This window comes from Bombus impatiens, unplaced genomic scaffold (genome assembly GCF_000188095.3).
Source record: "Bombus impatiens unplaced genomic scaffold, BIMP_2.2 scf_0582, whole genome shotgun sequence".
Taxonomy (NCBI): Eukaryota; Metazoa; Arthropoda; class Insecta; order Hymenoptera; family Apidae; genus Bombus; species Bombus impatiens.
Genome location: NT_177001.1, coordinates 70413 through 95159, shown reverse-complemented (window position 1 = coordinate 95159; position 24747 = coordinate 70413). Strand labels below are relative to the sequence as shown.

At 31.7% G+C, this 24747-nt stretch overlaps 1 protein-coding gene and 1 long non-coding RNA gene across 4 annotated transcripts in view; one reads left to right on the top strand and one right to left on the bottom strand.

Annotated features, from left to right (window-relative positions):
* LOC105681123 overlaps positions 1-24747 on the top strand; it is a 96671-nt gene that overhangs the window by 26696 nt on the left and 45228 nt on the right. The window lies entirely within an intron of this gene.
* The window catches only part of LOC117152006, a 28164-nt gene continuing 25981 nt past the window's right edge, over positions 22565-24747 (bottom strand). The window contains exon 3 of the long non-coding RNA XR_004462214.1: positions 22565-23123. This is a non-coding gene — a long non-coding RNA (uncharacterized LOC117152006). The remainder of the gene's footprint in view (positions 23124-24747) is intronic.

The following is a 24747-nucleotide window of genomic DNA, read 5'->3' as shown; positions in this document are numbered from 1 at the left end:
CACCTTTTCTCTTCTTTCTCTTTTCTCTGCTTCCGCTGTCGCGTCCGTTTGATTTACGTCGTGCATTCGAAGCGTTTTACGGGAAATCCGAATTTTTCGAATTAGCCGCGCGCTCTGTCGCCTGTATGCAGTTTACTGTAATTACACGTTGCTGCCTGACGAATTAGCGTTACAGTGCAAATTCAAGAGACAAGCTCGCAAAATAGAACGCAGTGTATTTTCAACGTGATATTTTTGTATTTTCTAATCGTTCGTCTGGAATTGATATAATCACCGCTCAAAAGTGTTAGGGCGATGACTGTGTTTGCTGAAAAATTGTACAAAATTTAGTACAGCTAGGGGCGAAGGTATTCGCACAGTTTGAAATTGTAGAAATAAAAGATTTTTTGTTTTGTTAAGTATATTCAATTTCTGTACAGCTATAGTATCTATTATAATATACGATTATGTATGTGTATCTGAACATATTTAATAACATAGGCAATTATAATAATAATGTAGATATAATATAGATAAATAAACTAATATATATTTCTAGATTCCAATTATACGAATACGTTTGTTTATCTCTGTATAAATGAATTGTTATTAACATAAACCAATTATGTTAATATGCATATGTATCTCATTAAATTTTGCCTTGCGGCTACGAGATTGATTCACGTCACAGATGAATTATACTAATAATTAATTTAATAATTCATTCGAATCGATATTTTGTATGTTAAACTGAGAATACGCTACTGATATATTAAAAATTCATTCAAACAATTCATACTGTTTAAAGAGCATAATCTAATATTATTAAGTTAAATATTAAAGTTTTATTAGCGATACGTAAGAGATATCTGAAGACTTTTGAGCAGAAATCTTTATTCTTTTAGATATTCGATCGAGTAATAAACTCGTTCGGCTGTCAAAAGTGTGTACGTTTCGAAGAATGTGTCTGATAAAACTTGTTTCAGAAAGGTCAGAATACGCATTTTTACATATTTTGATGAAAAGTATAGTAAAACTTCGATTATCCGGACCAAAACACGGATATTCAAATAATCGAATAAAGAATCAAATAATGAAAGAAGAATATCATAAAAATATATTGTGAAATATTTGTATAATGTGTACAGATCTGAACAAACCGGCCAGAAAATTACTGGACGCCACAGAAGAATGCGAAAAATTAAACAGTTCTCTCTTTACATCTACGGATTTAGCGATATAAGTTAAATAATGTAAAAAACACCACGTGGAGTACTCACATTCGTGTCAATTTGAGTCATCACAGTTTATGCTGATTATCATTGTGTGATGATATTAGGTCGTTCGAAAAGTTTCTTTCGTTTTATAAGAAAATGATGGATGCACATTTTTCGTTTTATATTATTTTATCGAATTACGTATGATCCATTTTGTTCTAATAAAATAAAGATCACAACGTTCGACAGATCAGGTTTCATGTTTGTATAAAGATGTGTCGTTATAAAAGACGTGTCTGTAAAAGAAAGACACTTTTCGGACAACCGTATACATTACAATAAAGACACGTACATGTACATTAGTATTACAGTACACAAATAGAGAAGCTTTTCGGTCAAAATTGAATAATTTTTTTTCAGTGTCTCTCAATTTTTTTCAGCTGCCATTGGGCAATTTGCTTTAATGTTATTATTTCAGCAGCCGTACTCTCCCTTTGTGCTCCAAATCACCTGAAACTCGTTTCCAATAGAATCTAATCTGCATATGTATATACAGCTCCGTTCAAAGATCTTGGTCAAAGATTATTACATTTGCCCCGAAATTGAAAAAAATTTCGAATAAATTATGTTCTAACGATTCACTTCACTTGATACTTGATGTGTTGAAAAAAGTATACGTTACTAACGTATTAATAATTTTATTAAAAAATGCATGTTAAAATTTATGGTCTGCGCATGACAAAGTAAAGGAAAAATTTTTATGTTTACCGCGTAATGCCATAAAAGATACGAGCACAAAGGATAGCAATAGTAAAAACGTGAAACTAATTTGAAAGTTTTCTAAGCTTCTCTTCCATCTAGCGTTTATTCGTTTGTTTTACTGTTTACCACCCTGTTCATCTTTATTATGAAACAATTGTGTTAATAATGTATGTAAACATTGAAATGCTAAAAACGTTTCTAAATAGGATTTACTATGTTTTAATGATTGAAGTCAACGAGACTTTCTTTCTCGTTCAACACGTGTTTGCCTAAAACGTGTACTGGATAATAAAATGTGCATGAATAGACGATGTTAATAAATAACATCAACTTTGGAAATATTTGAATCTGAAAATAATAAACGAAAAAGAAACCTGTCTGGATTTAGAATATGAATAATAGGGATGATCGTTCGATATAGGGAATTTTAAGAAAATATTCATTTTTTTATGATAATTATTTTATACCGCAGAAACAATAATATCCGCAACATTAGATTTCCACAAATTGTTTAATATGTCAAATATTACCTATTGGACTATTCAACGGGATTATTCTAATATTAGTAAAAGTAATATTAGTAATAAGTAAAAGTTATCACAAAAGAAATTTTTTTTTTTTTTAAAGGGCAACGAAGGAAAGCTTTTCTAACTTTTCCAGTCCGACTTTGATTATCGTGCTATATAATTTGCTAAATAATAATTTTTGTTCGGAAATTTTCAAATAATTTAAAATTCAAGAGTCAGAAGCGTCGAAAGATGTAAGAATTTGTAGATTTTAGACCGAAAGTCGTGAAAATTGTGACTTTCATCATTTTTTTATATTTGCAGCTTGTAGCAATGTTAATCAATTTCGGTGGAACCTTCAGTATGTATACTTTTTTCTTCGCCATTCCGACCAATTACAATTTTTTCAAAATTATTTTATACGTTATCTAATAAATAATCCTTGTAACTTCCAACAAAAAAAAAAAAAGAGAAAAGTCGTTTCGTTCAATTATTAAGAAGTTTAATTTTAAAAACTTGCTCGTCACTACAATTAATAATTCACTATTATTCTGCAAAAATCCTACAGATACTTCTTATAACTATTAATTATTTTTCAAGTAATCTAGTTCGATTATACGTCACGTTCAATATGAAACCAGCAGGTGTCCTAAATAATATTTGTGTATGTCATATAAAGAAAGATGAAAAGCTTTTTATGTATCTGTCTCACTTAATTTCATAGATTTATCTTGGGAAATATTTCATGAGAACATTTGCATATCTCTGGTGAAATATTCTACTGAATCTAATACGTTTATTTACACTTTAAATCACCTAAATGATCGTCCCTTGGTACCATAAATGGTTGAAGGTGAAAATGCTTGTATATTTCTCTCTATCACATTTTTATCGTTTCCTAGTTCTTAAAATGTCTTGCTTCGCTTTCACAGTATCATACGTCTCCTCTTTGATGTCATTATATATATTTTACATATAAAATGTGTTAAAATTTTCACACTACTGATTTCTATGGTATTTCCAAAAATTCGACATATATAGTAGAATATTAATAATAATATCGATATACGATATCAGTAATAATAATTATAATAACGATAATATAATCAAAATACGTATGCTAATAAAATGGTGAAGGAGAGATACATGTACAGACATTCATATAATAGAACGTTCAGGTAGTAGGATATTCCAATAATGGAACGTTTAGATAATGGGTATTCAAATAATGAAGTTACTGCAATTCATATTTTAACGTTACTAATGATAATGTCTGCCAGTCAAGTTTAATTTGATATATTACAGTGACAGATGAAAATATAAATGTTCAATAGGTACGTTAGAAATGGTCGATAAAATTAGGTATGAAACACGAAGAAATGCTTGTATATTTTAATTTCTAATAATTTAATGCATTACCAAATTCGTATAATCACCGAATTAGAAGTCAATGGAATTCAACCAATGTTAGTTAAATTGATTTCAATTCTTGCAAATGTAAATATGATATAATTTGTTGTTAACGGGAATGAAACGAAATATAAAAAGGTAGGAAATTTCTAAATCAAAAAATTATTGTGTCCAAGAGATTGGTAACGCGAGTGACGAATTAATTCATTTTTCACGAGTAACAATTAATCGAAGCAATAATGTTTAATGGTAATCAATTAACGTTTACATTACGTTCAAGCAACTTATGCATAATTGTGAGTATTGCTATTAATTTTCGTCTTTAATTATTGACAGTAATAATTCAAGTTTTACCTTCTGAAGTTAATACATATAGAAAATATTTCAATTTTTATTATCAAATTGAACGTGAAATTTTAAATAGATACTATGTAGTAGGTATATTAGAATGTTGTTTAATAACATTTAGACAATTCTCTTCAAATATAAAATACGGTAAAAGATATAAAATTGGTACATGCTTGTAAATTACAAAAACTGTAAAATAATGTGTATTGTCTAAGAAATCTATCCGTTTTGTAGATCTGTTTGAATCTAACAACATTTTTTTATTTCAAAATATCAGCAAGATATTTCAAGCCCCGAATATTCATACGTATGTGTACTATATCTCTTGATATATGAAATTTTCATTGCCCATAAAGAATCGCGCGATATCCCAAGAAAGACATTAAATCCCAGTTCACAAAGGAGCCACGCCCTTGAAATAAACTCAGTTCTTATCACGGTTGATACGTATACACGTATTTAGGGATTGTCACTTCCATTATCTCAATATTTTTCCATAATTCTAAACTTATCATTAAATTATCGATATTGCAGTGTAACACTCTTAGAAACGATCATAGCTGATCGCTATATCGAGCGAGTACGACTAACACCGAGATATAGATATATGAAAAATCATTCTACATATCTAAATGTTTCTCATTTCTTTATTTGTTGTAAGATAAAATGAAACTACGTAAACTTCTTCGCATCACTGTACATACTTATCGTTTACAAGTAAGACCGGTCGGTTAGTAAATCCGCGAATACCTGGTATTTACATTAAACTCGTATCGTATGGCTTTCTCTACGACGTACATTTTCAGTTTTATTTCTAAGTCCTCGATTGCTTTGTCACCAAACAAAGCTAATAAAATTTCAAACTAGTTAACAGTTAGCGCAATATCACATAGCATATTCGTAAAGGCTTTCTATGATCAACGTTCAAATTTGTTCGTGAATTCATCGTAGATCATTATTTATAATATAGATTTCAGTATGTTGTAAGGTTTTGACTAACAGGCACGTGACTTTTATGTTGAAAGTACAAAATATTGACGCGGGTTGTTTTTATTATGAACCTGTGAATTAGGATATAGTACAGTAATAGGATCGTAAATTCAGGAAGTAACAACGGACCGCAGGCTCAGCGAAGCCCTCTCTTGTTTCCGAGCAAAGTGGGATCAGCAGGCTTAAAAAGTGAATCGCGGGTTTTATATCCGTCTGCACAGGCTTAAATGGACCCCTCAACGCCGGATAAAATAATCCATGGACGTATAACCGTATGTTTAAACCGGCTCTCTCGGTAGACCGACGTTAAAACAGCGATTCTCATGGGGGCGTGAAAGCGACTCCGGCGCGCTACTACCTTCAACTTAAGAGGATGATTCGTTAGGGAAACCCCGCTATAATTTCCGGCTAAACGTTCGTTTTCCTTGCAGCTCGCGTGCGGACCCGTAAGTAACGCGTTTAGGACACAGCTGAGCGATATTTTTATTCGGATAACAGAGCAGGGATAAAAATAAGGAATAAAATTCTATTGGCCATTCTATTTGCCAATTCTAACGAACAATCCAATCATGGACATATCCAATCGAATCGAAGGGTTGGATGTAAAAACAATTTATCCCCGCTTTTACTAATTTTACAGGAACACGTATTTTAGAGAAAGTTGTTTAAGAAGTTACAAAATAATATTACAAAATATCTTCTCCTGTCAATATATTAATCGTAGCTTATCCGTTATACAAGTGTATTCTGTTTTGTAGGACAATTTTCAATTTCTCCTGCTCATAGAGCAGTAGACTTCGGGTAGAGCCAGCTGGTTCTTGCAAATTTGATTAATACCAGATTTTCTGTAATTATTTGCATTCCGTGTTTCAATGTATTCTATATTTATTAATATTTTAAACGAGTATATTACACAAGGAATATGACGTTACAAATATCACATTACTTCAATCGTAGGTTACAGAAATTTTAGGTAGGTACGAATGTTTGTCTGTCCACTGTTGTTACTACCGTTATTATCCACTCGTGACTCCATTCTCAGTTGAATGCCTGGGTACGTTGTTGTAATGCTACTTGTCACTAGGATGTACATAGCGTTCGCCAAGTGTCATTACGTCCCGCAATTTCGCAGTTCCGTATATTTTGAAATGGATAGCTGCTCTTTATTTACAACAATAATATTCCTATTAAGAGATTTTCCAAGCGCTTCTTTGTACAGTTCTCGCACTAAAATTACGACGAATACTATACCCATGTGACTGCTTGCTCACTATAGCGCGAAAGGAAATTATTGGAGCTGCTTGATTCTCGTATCCAACCCTTCAATTTATTCGAAGAAGAATTTGTTCATATAAGGAATTACTCGTGTGTGAACTGACCTTGATAAAACTTTCTTCGAATAATTGATTCTTGTAAGATGACGAAAATATTCGAACATGCGTTAACTTCTTTTATCAATATATTATGTGTTTTAAACATTTTCCATTGGTGTTGTGATAAAACAGCGCTATCATGATTTATATTGGTCAAATTTGAAACAAATCTGGAAATATATATGGAAGTTGCAAGATAATTAATACAAGTATACATATATTTAGCATACGTTATAAGTATGCATGTATGTATGTATGTATATATATGTATACTAATTAATAAGGCTCAATATTCATTGGGACCATATTTACCATTTATTATGTACTTTCTTACTTTTTACTAAATATATGTTTGCAATGCATATCGTGTAATTTCTATATATATTTCCAGATTGGTTTCAAATTGCATCTGTTATTAATGCAATCATAGCCACGTCTCGTTACAGCGCTAATGAAATTTCAAAATGGTTCATATAATACATGCAATATGGGCATAAATGATCTCTATGATAAATGTAGAAATACAATACTTTCGTGAACTACTGTATCCTATTTGGAGAAGCAACGAAGTATTGAATGCGAAGTATGCTTTCAAGATTCATCGTTCAGCTGTGGTAACACTGACTTTTGAAATTAATTCGTTTTCAAATGTTAGATCAGAAAACTTCATCGCTCTTCGATAAATTAATCATTTGGTACATTCATAGTTGAGGTTGTACTGATCGTGAGCATGTGACTGAATGTACTCATGCAAACTTGCACAAAATTAAGTGAAAAGTTATGGTCATTAGCGACCATAGTTATTCTTATTATTATTCGAACATTGTTGGAGCAAATAAGGAAAATAATTTTTTATCTGTATAATTACTATTCCTCAATAATTATCATACGGATAAAATATTCTACTGAAACCTATCCCAATAATTATCTTGGATAATTAAGACAAATGTTAAAAATTCTGAGTTTCATTTGAAATAATCAATTATTTCATCTTTGTCAGGAAATCTATACTTCTAACGTGACGTAACGTAGGAATATTGATTATTTTAGAAAGCGTCTACCAAATTTACATAATTTCTTTAATTATATAGAGTGGTTGGTAACTGGTGGTACAAGCGGAAAGGGGGTGATCCTACGCGAAAAAAGAAGTCGAAAATATAGAATAAAAATTTTTCGTTCGAGGCTTTGTTTTCGAGAAAATCGACTTTGAATTTTCTCTCGGTACGCGTGCGGTACATTATAACGGATCTCACTGTAGATCGTTGTCTCGATGGAAAAATTAAAAAAAAAAAAAATTAAAAAAAAAATTTTATTCTATATTTCCGACTTCTTTTTCGCGTAGAATCACCCCCTTTCCGCTTGTACCACCAGTTACCAACCACCCTGTACAATGCGAATACATGACAGTAAATGAAATAAATTACTTCATTCGATAGTCAAATATTAAAACAGTTTCAAAAAAGATCGTTTGCTGGTTTAAATAAAGTACCTAATACGTAATTATTTCAAGATATTCTTTTTGCTTTCTTGGGAAGAACAATGAACACGAACGATGCTCGTTTTTGCTCCGAGCCTTTTAATTTCACAGGGATTCTTTCGGATTGACAGTAGACCGGTATTCTCGAAATTACACGTACGATGTACACGAGATTTTATTTCACTTTGTCGTGGTATCGGATTCTATTGATTTTGGGAGTCCCAGTTCCGAGTGTTTTAAATCTAAAATCACGTGTGTAGTGAGAGACTGTGTCAGACAGTAGAACGGTGTCAGTGGTGACCTATATTAAAATCGTGCTTGGTTTTGCGGCGAATTCTGTGCTAAACTGTAATTGCAGCTTCTTGTTTATTAACACATTTAATACGTGCATACGTTTGGGGTCTCAGTTGCCACGTACTTTTACGATATGAAGGCCACAACACCGCAATATGATAGGTCATATTTTTGCTGAGGAAGAGCGTGGTTCTAGGATACGATACAAAGCAGAGCAATTTTGTTTTACCAAAATTGTTTTGCTGTTTTCCCATGTTATGGCTTTTAACTGCGTACAATCTCTGTGCGTTTGCATTCACGTAATTCCTAATTTGTTATATTCTTCTTATAGTTTTCATAACTCTTTTTACAAGATTTTAGATTAATTATTGCTTTAGTAATTTGGGTTAATTGTCGCATCTTTTATAAAACCAGGTTACGTTCCAATATGAGCCGAGCTATTTATATAGTTTGTAATTTATAAGACGTAAGTTAAGATTCAAGAAATTTGAGAAAGTTTCCAGAATTTCATTTAGTTAAATAAGTTTAAATTAATTGATTTATTAATATATTATATTATATATTAATTTATTAATATTATTAAATTAGTTTGATTTAATTGAATTTAATAAAATTTTTAAGAAATTTTCTGTGAAGTCTATTTGTTAGCAAATATTATTATAGACATTTAAAGGCAAATCTGTGATGAACGTTTCGTAATGATTAATATTCGATTAATGCTTATTGTACATACGATTGATTGTATCTATATGTGGTAGGCGAAAAGAATTTACGAATAATTTGTGAAAATGTAATAATCACGGAAATGTATTAATGAAACACATTTGTAATTATTTTCGTTTTTTGTTTCCTTTCTCATTGTACACAAATATGTACATATTTATTTGTTTTTATGTCTAAAAGCTGTGAATACATTTCCACGTAATGATCTAATAATTAACAATAGAAGAAACATTAAGAATAATATAATTTTCAGATTTTTTGGCCTTAGAGAACCAGGAAAATTACATTACTTCCCATTTGAATTTTTGCACGTAATCTCGTTCAGTTACGATCATTTAATTAGTTACAACGTAATTATTAAAAACAGCTGCGTTTCTGCATTTAATTACTTCGTTTTAAATCTCCTCGACAATATAATTAAATAATAGCAAGAAACAACGATTAAAATATATCGAAACAACATAATTTTCAGAAATACGATGTTCACGTAATCGCATATGTCTAGTGTCGAAATAAAACTTCAGATACACATGTTCCCAATAATAAACATTTCTTTTTTCATTCTGTTTAAGAACAACAAACTCATGTTTGTTATCGCTCGCGAAGTTAATTTCTGCAAAACATAATTGCTTAGTAAATATCGCTTTCCGATGAAATCTTGTTTCAGTCGCGCCAAAATACAGTGATAAAATATCGAATCGCGAATATCGAAATATCGGATCAGAAAATTTCAATCCATCGTTATTCACTGGTGTGATGATATTTTAAAAGCGATTACGAATCCATTGTCATTAGTACTAGTTAATAGTAATTAGTAAGGAGTTTATGATCCTATATTTTGTTCGTTTTAGTCACAAAATACGCTACCATCGTGTTGCAGAGGAATTTGAAACACCTTATGTCCGCAATCCCATATAATTTCGCGAATAAACTGCAAATTTTTATATATCTATGGAAAATTTAAAAGCGCAGAAATGTAAAAGCACGCGCAATATACAGAAACATAAAGAAATGTTCGAAGCGAAGTATTGGGTTGGCAACTAAGTTATTGCCGGTTTTGTCATTAGGTGGTAATGACAAAATCTGCAATCACTTAGTTGCCAAACCCAATACTTGTTATAACGTTCAACATTTTTACGTAGGTGTATTAATTATATGTATAGTTAGTCGATGTATGAAATTGCATAAAAATCTGCAGTCTACTAATAGCGCATATTTACGTATTTATGGAGATTTAAGAATTCAAAAATGCGCGCAAAGTGTATATATGTAATATGCAAAAATATATAAAATATTCAAAAGACAGTACTCGTTATAATACCTGGTAGGTGATATATAAGCTTCCTTTAGGATCTATGTCGCCAGTTTTGCTTCTAAAAATATGAAGAGGAGGAAAAAGGGGAAGGAAAGAAAGATTATAAGAAATATTCTGCTCTTATCGTTTAATATTCTTCCATACGAAGTGCATTTTGTTTCGATACTTGACCCATAAAATATCCTTCTTTCTTACTGCCTGTAGACTTCTGCGAAATAACAGCTCGCCTTGTACAAGACAGCACGATGTCCCACTCGTGAAGAAGAAAAGGAGTCGTCTTTAGTGGTTGAATTATGTCCAGGTCACGTCTTCAAAAAGCGGCGGGAACCTTGAAGGATCGACGATATTATGAACAAGCTTGAGATCGATTCGATGCAACAAGCGGAAGAAAATAATATCCGCGATGGTCAGTCTCGTCATATTGCCTCGAATCGTTTCCCTTTTCATCTTTTCAGAGCGCACAATATTCCAGAAATAACATGGGAAGTTCGTGTTCGCAGGAAATATTTGACTTCTCGTCGCCACTTTATTGCTACCCTCTTTCTTTCGTTCGAAAAGTCGACGGATGGTGCTCGATGATTTCAATGATTTTCGGGCCCAACAAATATGTGGAATTTGTGATTCTTGGCAATCGTCAAGAATTTTCAGAATTGTTCTTGTTTCATTGAGTTTTGTTTCATGAGTTATTCGAAATGTTCGTAGCGAAATTTGGGAAAAATTTGTAATTCATGTATTTTCGTGGAATTAGCATTTTATATCGTCTGTTGACAAATTCGAGAAACTTTTACTCTCTACTACTCTATCTGTACAGATTCACGATTATTTTTTAGAAAATAATTATAATGTTTCTTGCACATTTAACGGGCATAAATATTCGCGGACTAGTTATTAGTATTTCATTTGTGCCGGCTTTTGCTCGAGTGCAATTTATTTCGTCAGAACGAACCGTTGTTACTGCATTGTTGCAAAGTTGACGCGGAAAAGATTGCTCTTTAAATTCGAGTCTTTCTTGCTGTAGAACGGGAACGTAACCTGCATTTGCATTTAATGCGCCTTTTAATTAGTCGAATGGTCGTGTACAAAAAGCTCGTTTGACGGAGGAACATTGGAAAAAATGAAATGCAATTGTTGGATGTAAAAAGTCGCTTGTTCCGAGTGTACGTCGTTTTTCATTTCTGTTAACAATCGCTTCAATGGGATGTAATAGGATGAAATTTGTTTGTCCGGAACAGGCAGAATGTTAATTGTGAATAAAGTGATTTCTATGAAGGAAAATTTATCTTTCTAAATATCATCGTAAAATCTCCTATGAATTGTATTACTGTCTGTTGAATTCCAAAGGACCATTTATTTAAATTACATGATTCGTTTATTAAGATTTATTAGGAACTCTGAATACATTTAAATATATATGATATCGATATGTGGTATATAAATAATGAGATATAAGATTGTGTCATAAATACGAAATACCCAGTAAAGAAATCATACTGAATTACATAAGAAACGTTTAGTATTATTAATTGATAATATGTTGTGTACTTCGTGTGCGTATTATGTTCAGAAAAAATAGTAGATGTCTGTTGATAATATCCTCCATATGTCGCATAATATACGAGGAAAGCGTGTACGTAAATATCGATGATAATAAATTATAATTTCGTATCATTTGCGAAATGGTGGAAAGGGAGCAAGTAAAAAGAAATACATTATACTTCTACTTTTATTTGTGAATATATTACATTTTCAATGCATTATTCTCGCAATGTCGTAATAAAAATCGTAAATTTACCTGTCATTACTTTATCTGATAAAATTATATTATTTAATAAGAAGAATATTACAATTTCAACAACATTAGCCCTCTTCTAAATTGTAAGGTAATATTATACACGAAGATTATGAAAATCGATTGAAATTTGAAATTATTACACATAAATGATATTTGATTCGAAATTCTTAAAATGTAATCCTTAAAAATCAACAAAGTCTTTATCGTTAAATTGTTGAATTATGAATATTTTCCTACTTCAAACTCCTTATTTTCAATCGATTTTTTAAAAGATCTATTTCAAACTGATGGTAAGAAAAGTAAGATGGTAAGAAAAGTGGTTAAGAAAACTAACACTGTTCTTAGTCGCACAGATAGTATAATATTATAATTCTAATTTCAATGAAATATTTTTATTTTCTCATTGATAATTTTCCATATCTTAAACTACCTGCTTCAAATTGCTTTCCTGAATTTTACTTCTCTCTGTTGCATCGCTCTTCTAATAAACAGACGATATCATTTGGAAAAATTAGAATTTGTTTGTTTATCTAGATACAGTGTACTAATAACGATAGAGTAATAATAATTTCAATGAAATATTTCTACACTTTATTTTCGAATTTATGAGTATACAGGAGTGTCTTCAGAATTCTTGGAGATCGTTCGTTTGTAAGTTATTATCGACGCTTTCGAACTCAATTTTCTACTTCATAAACTGCGTTGGTAACTTCCTATAGATGTAATCTGTTTCGTAATTTTTAAATTTATTCAGACTAACTTTATATTTCTTAAATGTAAATTATATTCGTAATTAACACGACGATCCTGCAGGATTAGTTTGTCGGTAATTGCATCCGTCGAATACCTGTTAAAGTTGTCGAAAGTTAATTTAGTCCTTGCAAGCTCGACGGAAATTTAATATCTCGGAGATTTATGAACCGTCAACTAAACATTCAATAACGAATATTAAATTTCGATCTTCCATCACGGGCAAGTCACCGTCTTAATTATCTCCTTTGACGAATGAAATCAAAATAATCGTCGCTTAATTGCTCTTTATGAAGTCAACAGTTAGCTGTTTCAAAGCCATAAACTAATTCAATCTTGAAATTAGTGAAATCTAAATACCTTGTTATCCTCATAGATCAGTTTATCGTCCTCAGTTTATTTCCGCATTGCTTTCTCCCTTTTTAATATCTTTTATATATATATATATATATATATATATATAATATATGATATATAATATATATATTATTATATATAATATATGATATATAATATATATTATATATATATTATATATATATTATATTAGATATATATAATATATATATATTATATATATATATATGATATAAATAATACATGTATGAACCAATTACTCTGAAGGCAGTGGGTCCATTTTTTGAAAAAATTGAGAAATTGAAAATTTCACATATGCCTTAACGTGAACTGTTTATTTATAAGCAATTTATAATTTAAATGTGAAAACAATAGGGTGATGCCCAAAAGCAATAGGGTGGATCTACGTGAAAAAGGCAAGTCGAGAATATACATAAAAATTGTTCATGTGAAGGTTCATTTGCGAATTTGTCACGTTTGCTTAAACTTGATTAATTATGGATTAGCTGTGAATGAAGAACCAGCGTGAAAGTAAGTGAAAAATGTAAAATACAGTTGCTCGTTTTGTGCTTTGTTTTCAAGAAGATAGAATTTGAACATGGCTTCCTACAAGTGCGTAATAAATTTTCGAAAATTTATATTTATATAATATTTCATTTTACATTTTTTACCTACTTTCACACGTAGAATGATATGTAGAATAATAACAAGAAATTATAATAGTATACAGTACGAGTAGCTGTGAATATTCTGATTAAATATTAGGACTTATTATTAGTAATGAATAATTGATTGTCTAAATAGTTTTATGAGCTTCGTGTTTTATTATTTTGTAACTTTTATGTTTTCCGATTTGTTTCAAACATTAGCATGCAGTCGTACGCCATACAAAATATTTTTTACAACACACATAATATAATACATTCAAATTAAATCCCTACGAAGCCCAAATAATTTCACGATACACTTTATAAGTTTCAATACTCTGTACCAAATACGCTATTACGACAGTAAATAGCTAACATTGTAGCAAACACAGCAACATTTCACTTCTAATCTGTTTCCATTTTATTTATATTACCGCGTGTTTTTTAATATCGTACTTATGAAAGAAAATTCTAAAAATGTGTTTGATATTTTCTTTATCGTTACTTTCTTTAAAACCCCACAATTTTATGAAATTTAAAGAAACTCAAGTATCTATAGCAACGTGAATTATTTCTTTTTAAATCGCGAAAGGTCAATTTGTATCTGCATTTGTATAGTGGACTTCTGGAAAGTATCTATTGTTTTAATACTTTGTTTTGTGCCCTGGTAAAACAACATATAAGTTACCTCATTTATGTCTTTCGATACTGTTGCACTCACGCAACTTGATTACATTATTTCATACAAATGTTTGATCCTTCAATCAGGAACAAGGAAGCTTTGCGACACTGTTGAAAGATTCATGTTAGGAATTTTTATATTTTTATATGGATCGATACGAAGTATTGCTCGACCGAATCATTCAGGCACGTGTCCTTTTTCAAAGTCTTGAAGTAAATTTCTTATTCCTCGCAGTCCTTTTACCGGAACGCGTGCTTACTTTCTTCACTCCGCGACCATTTCTCTCTTTCAGGAATAATATTCCTACTTTTTAAGGCTACTCGACCATGAAGCCTATTAAATTCAAATTATTCGAAGAAATCCAAAAATATTTACTTGTAAGTAAAATGTAAAATAAATAAATGTAAGATATACGTGATTTGATGATAATAAAAGACGCGGTAATAAAAGAATATTGTCACTTTTTTATTTTCTATAACTAGCGCTGATCTTGTTTGTTCGTTACTCGTTACACGGCTATAATGCCGAACAAAATTACATTTATATATTTCATATGTTAAAAAAAAAATGCACACTTTATACGCCCTATATATCGCATAGCTTCTTCAGAACAAACACATAAATACCAAGTTATTAGAACAAGTAATTAAGGACATATAACAGAATCTAGGCGAAGAAATTCAAATATAAACTGACTTTGATTGGACAAAATTATAAAACACTTGGTCCATTTTCGATTCTTTTGGTAGACTTTTGTCAGCAACTGTTCGACTGTGGGTAAACGCAAAAGTGTAAATCCATCGCTTACTTATAATATTAGTGCATTTGTTTAAACGAAGAAGAAGTAATTACTCGAGGGAAAGTGACTCTCATTATCTCATGAGTGACAACTCATTAGATAGTTAGAAAGTGTTGAAAAAAATGAAGCTTATGGAAAAACTAAAAGAGGTTGGATCTTGTACTAAATCTGAATGCGATAGGCAATTCCGTCTATCTTTCAGATCTTTCAAATTTTAAAGAGACTGCAAGGTAAATCGTCGAAAAAACAGGAATGCAAACACATTTGACAAAATGTTAAACCAACGTGTTCTATAACTGATCGACCAGCTACTCTTCGTTTTTCGCTGTTCTCGCGTTTTTAGAGTCGCTACAATCGAAGATACTGAGAACAATAGTCAACGTCCTATGGTATGTCAAAAACGAGGATATACGCATAAAAATACCAACGGTCAAAGAAGAAATCGACAGGTACGCAGAAAAATACAAGAAAAGAAGACTGAAAAGAAATTATTAAAGAAATAAAATAGTCAAACTCGAAGATGGTATCCTGCTGGGGGTAGCCATCCACATGTTATTTAGCAAAATTAAGAAAAATTTATCGAATGTCCAGCTGGACAAATTGTAAAGAACAAATTAAATAATAGAAAAAAAAGCTGTTGTACGCTCCGAATAGATAACCCAATAATCGCACTCGCATTCAGATTCAGATTCCACTGTGAAGCGTCTTTACATTGCACGCACGCACATGCACAGTTCGGCTCCCGATCCAACATTTTACACGCGTGCCTTTAACGATCGCTTGTCATCGTCGTCGAGATGCTCCGAAGGATCGTGGAAATATAAATTGCAAGTTCTTTTGTACAAACTTTTATCAAGGAACGATACAATAATCATGCAGAGTTCCGATATTAGCTTGACGTTCTACTTTTTCTGTCCTGTCCTTTTCTTTGGGGTCCTATATTTGTACCAGAATTCTTATATTGGAGAATGTTCTAGTTTACTGTCTTGGGAAAGACAGGGGCGATAAATCAGCGCGGGTAATGTAAATATTTCCGCCTTGATAAGGACCCGATAAGACGTTCCTCGTATACTTACTTGGAGATTTAGCGAGAGTATGGAACTTTTGAAGAGAAAGAAACGAGATCAGAGTTTGTTTGATGGATCGGATACACAAAATATACAAAAGGTATTTATATACCGTTGCATTTATTACAGTATTTGCGTAGGTAGCAATGAATTAGGTCTAAGTATGAGTGTATTAAATTTCGAATCATTCAGTAGTGCTTTCGAATTATAGGATTTTATTTATTCAGAAATATTAGCAATTAGGCTTTCCGATGATTTCTATCCTAAATGATAAGTTTATTGATAGATGGATCTATTTAGGATGGATTAAACAGGAAACGATGATTATTTAACGTGAACTAAATACAGTAATGTGCTATAACTAAGACGACTAAATGGGTAATTCACAACTCAGAACTAATAGCTTACAACTCATAACAACTCGGCAACTCAACTCTCGACTCCTCACAACTTGACTCTTAGTTAACGATTGACTATTAATTCGTCTTTTTCCCTTGAGCATCCCTTTGTCTTTTCTCATACCCCCATCACGTACGCGTTCCGTAACCGTCCGCGATCATGGTCATGTAGGCCTTCTTTCACGTAACTATTCGACTGAAGGACCAACGACGCATTGATTGGCCGCTTGGCCCATTGAAGTTTCCCGACCTTTTCGGCCTGTCGGCACTTAGGCTTTCTCGCAACGTTGTTTATAGTTTACACGATATTTTTCAGGCAATCTGTCCACGATACTATTGAGTTGACAACTAAGTGATTGCGGATTTTGTCATTAGGTGTTATTGACAAAATCCGCAATCACTTAGTTGCTAACCCAATACAATATGATTACTAGAATTTGATATTATGAAAGTGAAACGTAGAAGGTAAATAAAACAAAATGCTTAATTGGAAAATAAGGATACCTGCGAAAGTATTTTGTAGCTACTGAGAGGTCGGTAAAGGAGAGCCTTTCTAAACCCTCTTATTCTAAACATTCACTCTCGATACCCGATGGTTACGTGACTTCGAGATATATGCTATCGTTGAATATCTGCTTATTTTCTCCTGCATTTTCACTGGCCATACACAAGGCTAAATAACGCTAGTGTAACTGACACCGACGACTCTTAAAAATACGTCGTCGCCAGCACGCATATAGAGCGACTTATTATTATAAAAGAATTGAATGTCATAAAAAATGTATTAAAGTAGCGGATACTACACAGAAGTCCATTGCATAAATCAGAAATATTCTACGCTATAACGAAAATATTCGATGATTTAAGGAAAATTAATATCGTAATGTTGTACATCTTCGTAATTTCTTCATACCTTGTTAAATTGCAAGGAACGAGTGGAAGAAGAAATGGCGACTAGAAAAGCTTTAGCTAAAAGATTCAGCAAATTCTTGCGATTCTATAACCGTAATGCTAAAACGCAAAATTCGACAATGTACTGTAACTGAGAAAGTTACAGATTAAATGTTGTTTCTGATGGGTTAATGGATCGGTTAAGGGATCAAGCCTTAACCCGAGATGACTGAAAACATAGCTACGAACAACATCGTATCATTGTATCATCGTGGTCCACGATTGGTGGCCGACCGTGAAACACAAACAATCGAACCCTGTAGTTTATACAGCCACGTTGTTTTCGCTGATAAATTAGCGGAGATCCGTGGTCGTTGAAGAGTCAAGGATAATCCCTGGGAGATGTTCGGCGGTCGAAGTCAGAATCGATTCAGTGCAACAAGCGGAAGGAAGTAATAACCAGCGCGAGGGTAAACCGCATCGCACACGTTTCTGCCGCACGACTTCTCTTCTTCTCAGGACCATGTATAACTTCGTGACACGACGTGCACACTACTGGGAAATCGGTCCCTCCGGGGCCGTGGAAAATCAATGCTTGAAGTCTGCTTGCTTCGTGTCAGTGAAGAAACTAAAAGGGGCTGTAACAAAAGGAAAAGGAGCGAAAGCAAGAAAGCAAGAAATATATATATAAATAGTGGAATTGGGTATGTTTTCAAATGGAAATAACACGGGCTGACACTTGGACAGATTACCTGTCGCCGTGAAGGCTTATCGTTTTCGAATAAAGCGACGTTTTATTGATTCACGCACCGACACTGGCAATCGAGTTTAGAGTTTTATGCGCGACACATCCATCCAGCTGGATTTATGCACCTTTTCACGGTACACACAGTCGTTTGTGTAGACCAGTTTTCGGAGATATCGCGTAGCAACCGTGGAATCCAGCATAGAAGGATAGGAGAAGCTACGGCGTTTTATTTTGCCACGATACGCGGTTCGATTCTTTTTGAGCTATTCGTTTTTGGATTCTGGTCTAGGCTGAATTTATGAGCTTCCTGGGACCACGAGTTTTGTACTGTTTTATACGGTTTCCTGTTGGCGTAGCTGGGGAATTCTACGTACAGTAGTTTCTCTGTGTACGCTGCCCGTGAAAAATTCAGCAGAATTCTTATTTTCCAAGAGCCTTTATAGGTTCATGTACTTGATCTCCAAACGACGAGCGGTTCGAGGAAACATCGTAATCTTATAAAATGTAGTTTTATGACTAAGACCGCGGATTTTTTTGCGTCTGTAGGAAATTAGTGTTGAGAATTGTGGATCTTAATCGCCGAAATAAAAGTAAAGGAATACTTAGATTACACTTAGAATTTATATTAAAATAGTTTTAGCTTATTTGATAAATGATTTACAGGATCTTCGTCGATATATATTTGGACGCGTTTCAGCACTCTGTTTGTCTCACCATCTTCTATACCACACTACTAACGGAACAATTGTATTCATCTGTTTTTCGAGACGCTGTGCACACAGATACTTTCATACACTCGTACTCACATACGTATGTCACTACTACGCGGGTAAACTAATCTAGCATACAAAATTATACATATCTCAATAATTTGGAAATGCAGAAATACAAAATCCACTGAATATGTAAAAATATATAAAATATCTGAAGTGTAGTAGTTTTTGTAGTATTTAACGTATGAAATAACCTTTTATCCAAGCTTCAGTTTTTCAATTGTATTCGGAAAAATATGAATTTGCATAAATATTCGCAGTCTGTTAAAAGTTCAACTGAATTTCGATATATCTTGGTATATTTGTATTTCTGTGTTTTATTGCTGTACAAAGAGGATATAACGATTTTTGTCCACAAGTTAATATCCTTGTTTTCTAATCGCAGTCGGAGAAAGAACAACAAGGGGAATAGTTGAAAAAGGACAATACTTTACAGATTTTTTATACGTGTGTTATAATTTATTTGCGTTTTGAAATGATAAAAGCTTATAAATTATTCATATCGGATATGCATTTAAAGTTAGTTTTATTTAAATATGTGACGAATCTATAAAAATGACTAGTTTTGAAATTAGTCTGAATTTCTAAGAAACATCAGCTTCAATTCAACAGAAATTGCGAACATACGTTAAAGAAGGAAATACAGAAATAGAAATGTATGTAACATTTTATCTAGTTTCCTTATCATCCTATCATGAAACTATCGTATTATTAGAAGTCTAGACTCTAATCAATATTTGAATTTAGCACAGAGATCAAGATAAGAAGCTGCACGAGATATATAACGATATGCATTACGGTATAACACATAAAAATAAAGATATTGCCACGAAGAGTATGAAATTCATAAACATAATAGAAATTGATATCAATGCACGTGACTGTTAAGGTTTGAAAAATATTAAGTATATTATGATAAATTTCTCAACAAATTTTGATATGTCTTTGACGTGTATGATTTTATTTAAGAATCATTAGGAAGTATACAATCCTGTGAGTAACAAATCTTGTTGACGTCGATGCTTACCAACTGATCTACCAATACGACTTAAACTTTCGCAAATTTTGCAAATACGTATAGGCAAATCGCAGATACTTCATATTTCATCGAATCATTATTTTCCAGAGAAACAAACATTGAAATGCGATCGTGAACACGTATATACGTTGTACGTCATAGATTCCATCAGAAGTCATTGTAATATATCACGATTGTGTGCACTAGGTTAATATTGACTTCATCGATAAGTTGGATCAGATAAAATAAATAAGATGAATCGAACAAACATACGCTTCCCATCAATTTTATTCCTTTGTTTGTAAACCTCGATGTTGTTAATTCTGAAATTGTCTAGCAACAAATTAAAACCAAAAAATATGTTACGCAAATATATCGTGACAATTTTTATATATGAAACTGAATACGTAGAGGTTTGAAGTAAAAAATACAAATTCACTCCTCTACGTGAATTTTGTACTCGAAGTTTCATATTTTCTCGTTTTTTAAATCATTTCGTAATTTAAATACGAACGTTTCATTATACGATGGCGAACAAAAGTATTTTTATAGCAAAACCAATGGTCTCTTATTCAATTTATTCGTAAAATAACGTTTGAGTTTGAAGTTTACACGAAAATATTTGATCATTTATTACAGAAATCTCGTTATATTTTTATTATATTTTACTTTTATACTGGTTTCGTATATCATACAAATATTCGTACTAAATTGGAAATCCACGCATTTCATACATGCAAATTGTAACATTCGAATATTTTCATTATGGTATTATAATTTCTGCGACCCATAAAATGTGGTTAACGAAAATTTACGAACGTTGTAAGAATATATCGCGTTAAACATTAACTTGACATTTCGGGACCACGACTGGAGTAATATTATCGAGAGTAATTTCGATTTAATTTTATTTCCACGAATATTTTTTAATTGATCTAACTACATTAATTATATATCAAGTGTCAACAGACGATCATGATTTATATTTAGCAGCCATTAATAATTCTATTTCACTGTTGGAGATAGAAAATATCAGTTATTATATCTTGTGATATGCATAACGATTTATGCTACTGTAATTAATGTTCATTGTGCTATATGTATATGTCTTTCGTAATATTCGCAAAACTCGTGCAAGTTCATTATGCAGCATTAATCTACGTACAATATCTAAAATAATCGATGTATCTCTTTTCTGCAGTATTAATCAAATAACAATGTTTCTGCAAAATATTCATCAAATAATTCTGCAAAAGGAACAAAACCAAAGATGAAAGAACGTTCGTTAAATATTTAGCCTATACGATTCGAGAATTTTTAAAATACTGATTACCTCACTTGAAGGTAGTATTCTTTTGATTTTCTAATTATCTCATGGACTGTATTTATATTTAACATAATTTTATCAAATTCTAGTTTATTGAAGTAAATTCTGTAAATCTTCATATTCGCAAATATCAAATGATATTTAAACATTTCATATTATTATATTACATATTCTATGTTATCTTTCGTATTATGTTGTGTAGAGGAATCAGTGATACTTATATTTGTTTATTGAAACTCTATATATAATTATTATATCATTGATTTTTAATATTATAATTTTAATAATATTTAAAAGGAATAGAAATATATCAAGAAAATATAATTTCACGTTCATTCGTTCAAAATCAAATGTATGGACTAGCCATAAAAAAATGACGATAAAGGAACGTATATAGAATTAATGTTCCACATTTTCAATGCATAAATTCATTACAAAATATTTTTTCTTTAATACATGTATACTTATCTAGAAGTAATTGCATGTTTTGTATTTAATTATTGATTACTGAAATTAATTAAATCCAGTTTGGCTGTGGTAATCGAGCGAATGGTAATTTATTTATTGAAATATTTTACAAGGGCACAATGGCTGCAAACGGGAAAACAGAACAATTTGAAAGTATCAAGGGTGATTGCAGCTAATCAAATTAAATAATAATTTATATACATAGAAGTAAATATAATTCGTTTATCATAGATGTCATTTTATGTTACTAATATGTTATTAAATAGATACATTCAGTTTAAATGAACATGATGATGGAATCAACATAAGTTAGGAGCAAAACTTTGACGAGTAACAAAATAGACAAATATTTTGATAAAGGTGATAAGAGAGAAATATTTGATAAAAGTGAGAACGAAGTCAATAAAAAATTGTCCTGTGTTACTATATATAATCCTCACATATGTATATATTTTTATATAAGCACCATTTATCCAAATATGAATACTATATTCCAATCTTAATATAAAAATATGCGTTTCATCTTTCATTAATATTCTTACGTACATCTATTATATTTAGATAAATATACAATATTTGTACACTTAAATAGTTTAGCATAAACACTAGCATTACTTCTAAAAAAACATATTTCATTTTCTATTTTTTATGAAATATTACTCGCGCTAGGAAATACGAATTCAAACGCGCAGCCAGAGGCTTTTGAGACGGTCGATGGTCGATGTATCGGAATGTCGCTGAGAAAATAATTTTCCGATGTCGATGCCAGGCTTTAACATTTTTTCCCTGGTCCCGTATTTCTATAACGTTCATACGCGTCGGCTCATAAATGCGTTTTCGTAATTATGCCTTGGTTCTGGCTTGGTGAGGCCGCGCATTCAGATTTTTCGCCGCGTTTTCCTTTCTCTTCTGCCTGTGGCTGTGCAACAGAGAGAAACTCGAACGTCGGATACGACTCTAGCCACTAGGTGCCTCGTGTAGAAAGGCAGCTCTATTAGCGGAGTCGACCGAGCTAAAAAAGAAAGGGAAAAAAACAGAGAGTAAATTTACCATCCCTTACGACCTTAAACGAGCGTTTTAAATTAATATGAGCTGAAGGGAGTAGCACTCTGAATAACGAATGGCATTGTGTCACTGCTACCTGTGTAAGTGCGTTGCTTTCTCCTTTCTCGATCGATCGAAGGAGTCGCAAGTTGCTAAATGCGCACCCAGTTCGATCGTCGGAGAATTTTTTCGCCAAGCAATTTAATGTAATTCAGTGATGTTCTCCACCGGGATTCCATTTGTTTCATGATAATTTGATCAACGTGGCGATCGTTCGATCTGCCAGCACACGCGAGAGGAATATTGCTTTCTGGAGGAACTTGTTGCCAAAACGTGTTATCGTTGGATGTTTGGAGATGCGAAGAGGCTGCGTTTTTTCATATTTACGTTTGGATTTGCACTTTGAGATGTTTTGGGGATTGATCTTGTGTGCTTTATACGGTCCGATACGAATTACTTTATTTTTGTTTCTATATGATAATCTTTGCATGATAGTGGCAAAAAGACTGGGATGTTCATTCATTCTACTTATTTGTTTTGGATGTAGATTTTCATTAGCGCTCAAAATTCTTAGTCTCTTTGTTGTTAAAAAAAGGAGTAAAAGGTCTGTTTAACAAGATATTTTTCATACGATTGCAAATTTTCAATTTTGTAAATATATTTAGAAGCGGTAGCGTAGTCGAAATTAAGTTATTTTTACATTTTTAAAGATGTATGCAATGTGAAATATGATGAATTGAATTAAGATAAAAATCACTATAAAATTATGTAATTAATAGACTGGTTCAAAATTATTCTAGAGGAAACAAAAATATATTTTAAATTATAATAGGAAACTTTCACGTTGTTTATAAGTTATTAAATAATTTTGCATCGTCAAAAGATAGATAATAAATTAATGTACGTATATTATGCACTTAAATTAATTAATTCAATTAATTGAAATAATTAGTTTATGTTGAATTTCCTACTCGTGTTATAATTATGCTTTGATTCTCTGTTAATTATGTTGTTCCATTCTTTTCAAAACCAGCAAGATTATAAATATTTTTTAACATGCTAATTTATTATCGTATATTATACATATATTATATATCCTATATAGTATATTATACATATATTATATATTATTAATAGAAATGTAAAGCGTGTTGTGCGCGTATATATATTTGTCTTATTATCCGTATCTGTTCTATGCCTAGTATTTTATTTCATAATTTTTCTTGTGAATATTTTATACAAACGCTTTCAACGATATTATTCACCATAAATCAGAACCAATTCACGTTTAAGCTAATTTCGCAATGTCTGGGATTTCTTAGTTTTCTATTTCTGAAACTCACAGTCTTTAATTAGGAAATTAATTCTGCAATTCAGGAGATCTAAATCTACATATTCTCAATAGAAGGCTGATTGTAGAAGCATAACATCAACCGGCTAATTTAGCTAATTACTTGGTTAATAACCAACCCTGTCGGAAGTTTCTTAATTTCGTCGTTAAATGAACTTGGCTGACAAAAGTTCATTTAATTATTATGATAACTGTTTTTTTTTTTTTTGGCGTAGTTATGTCACAGTTTCACACGAATTAT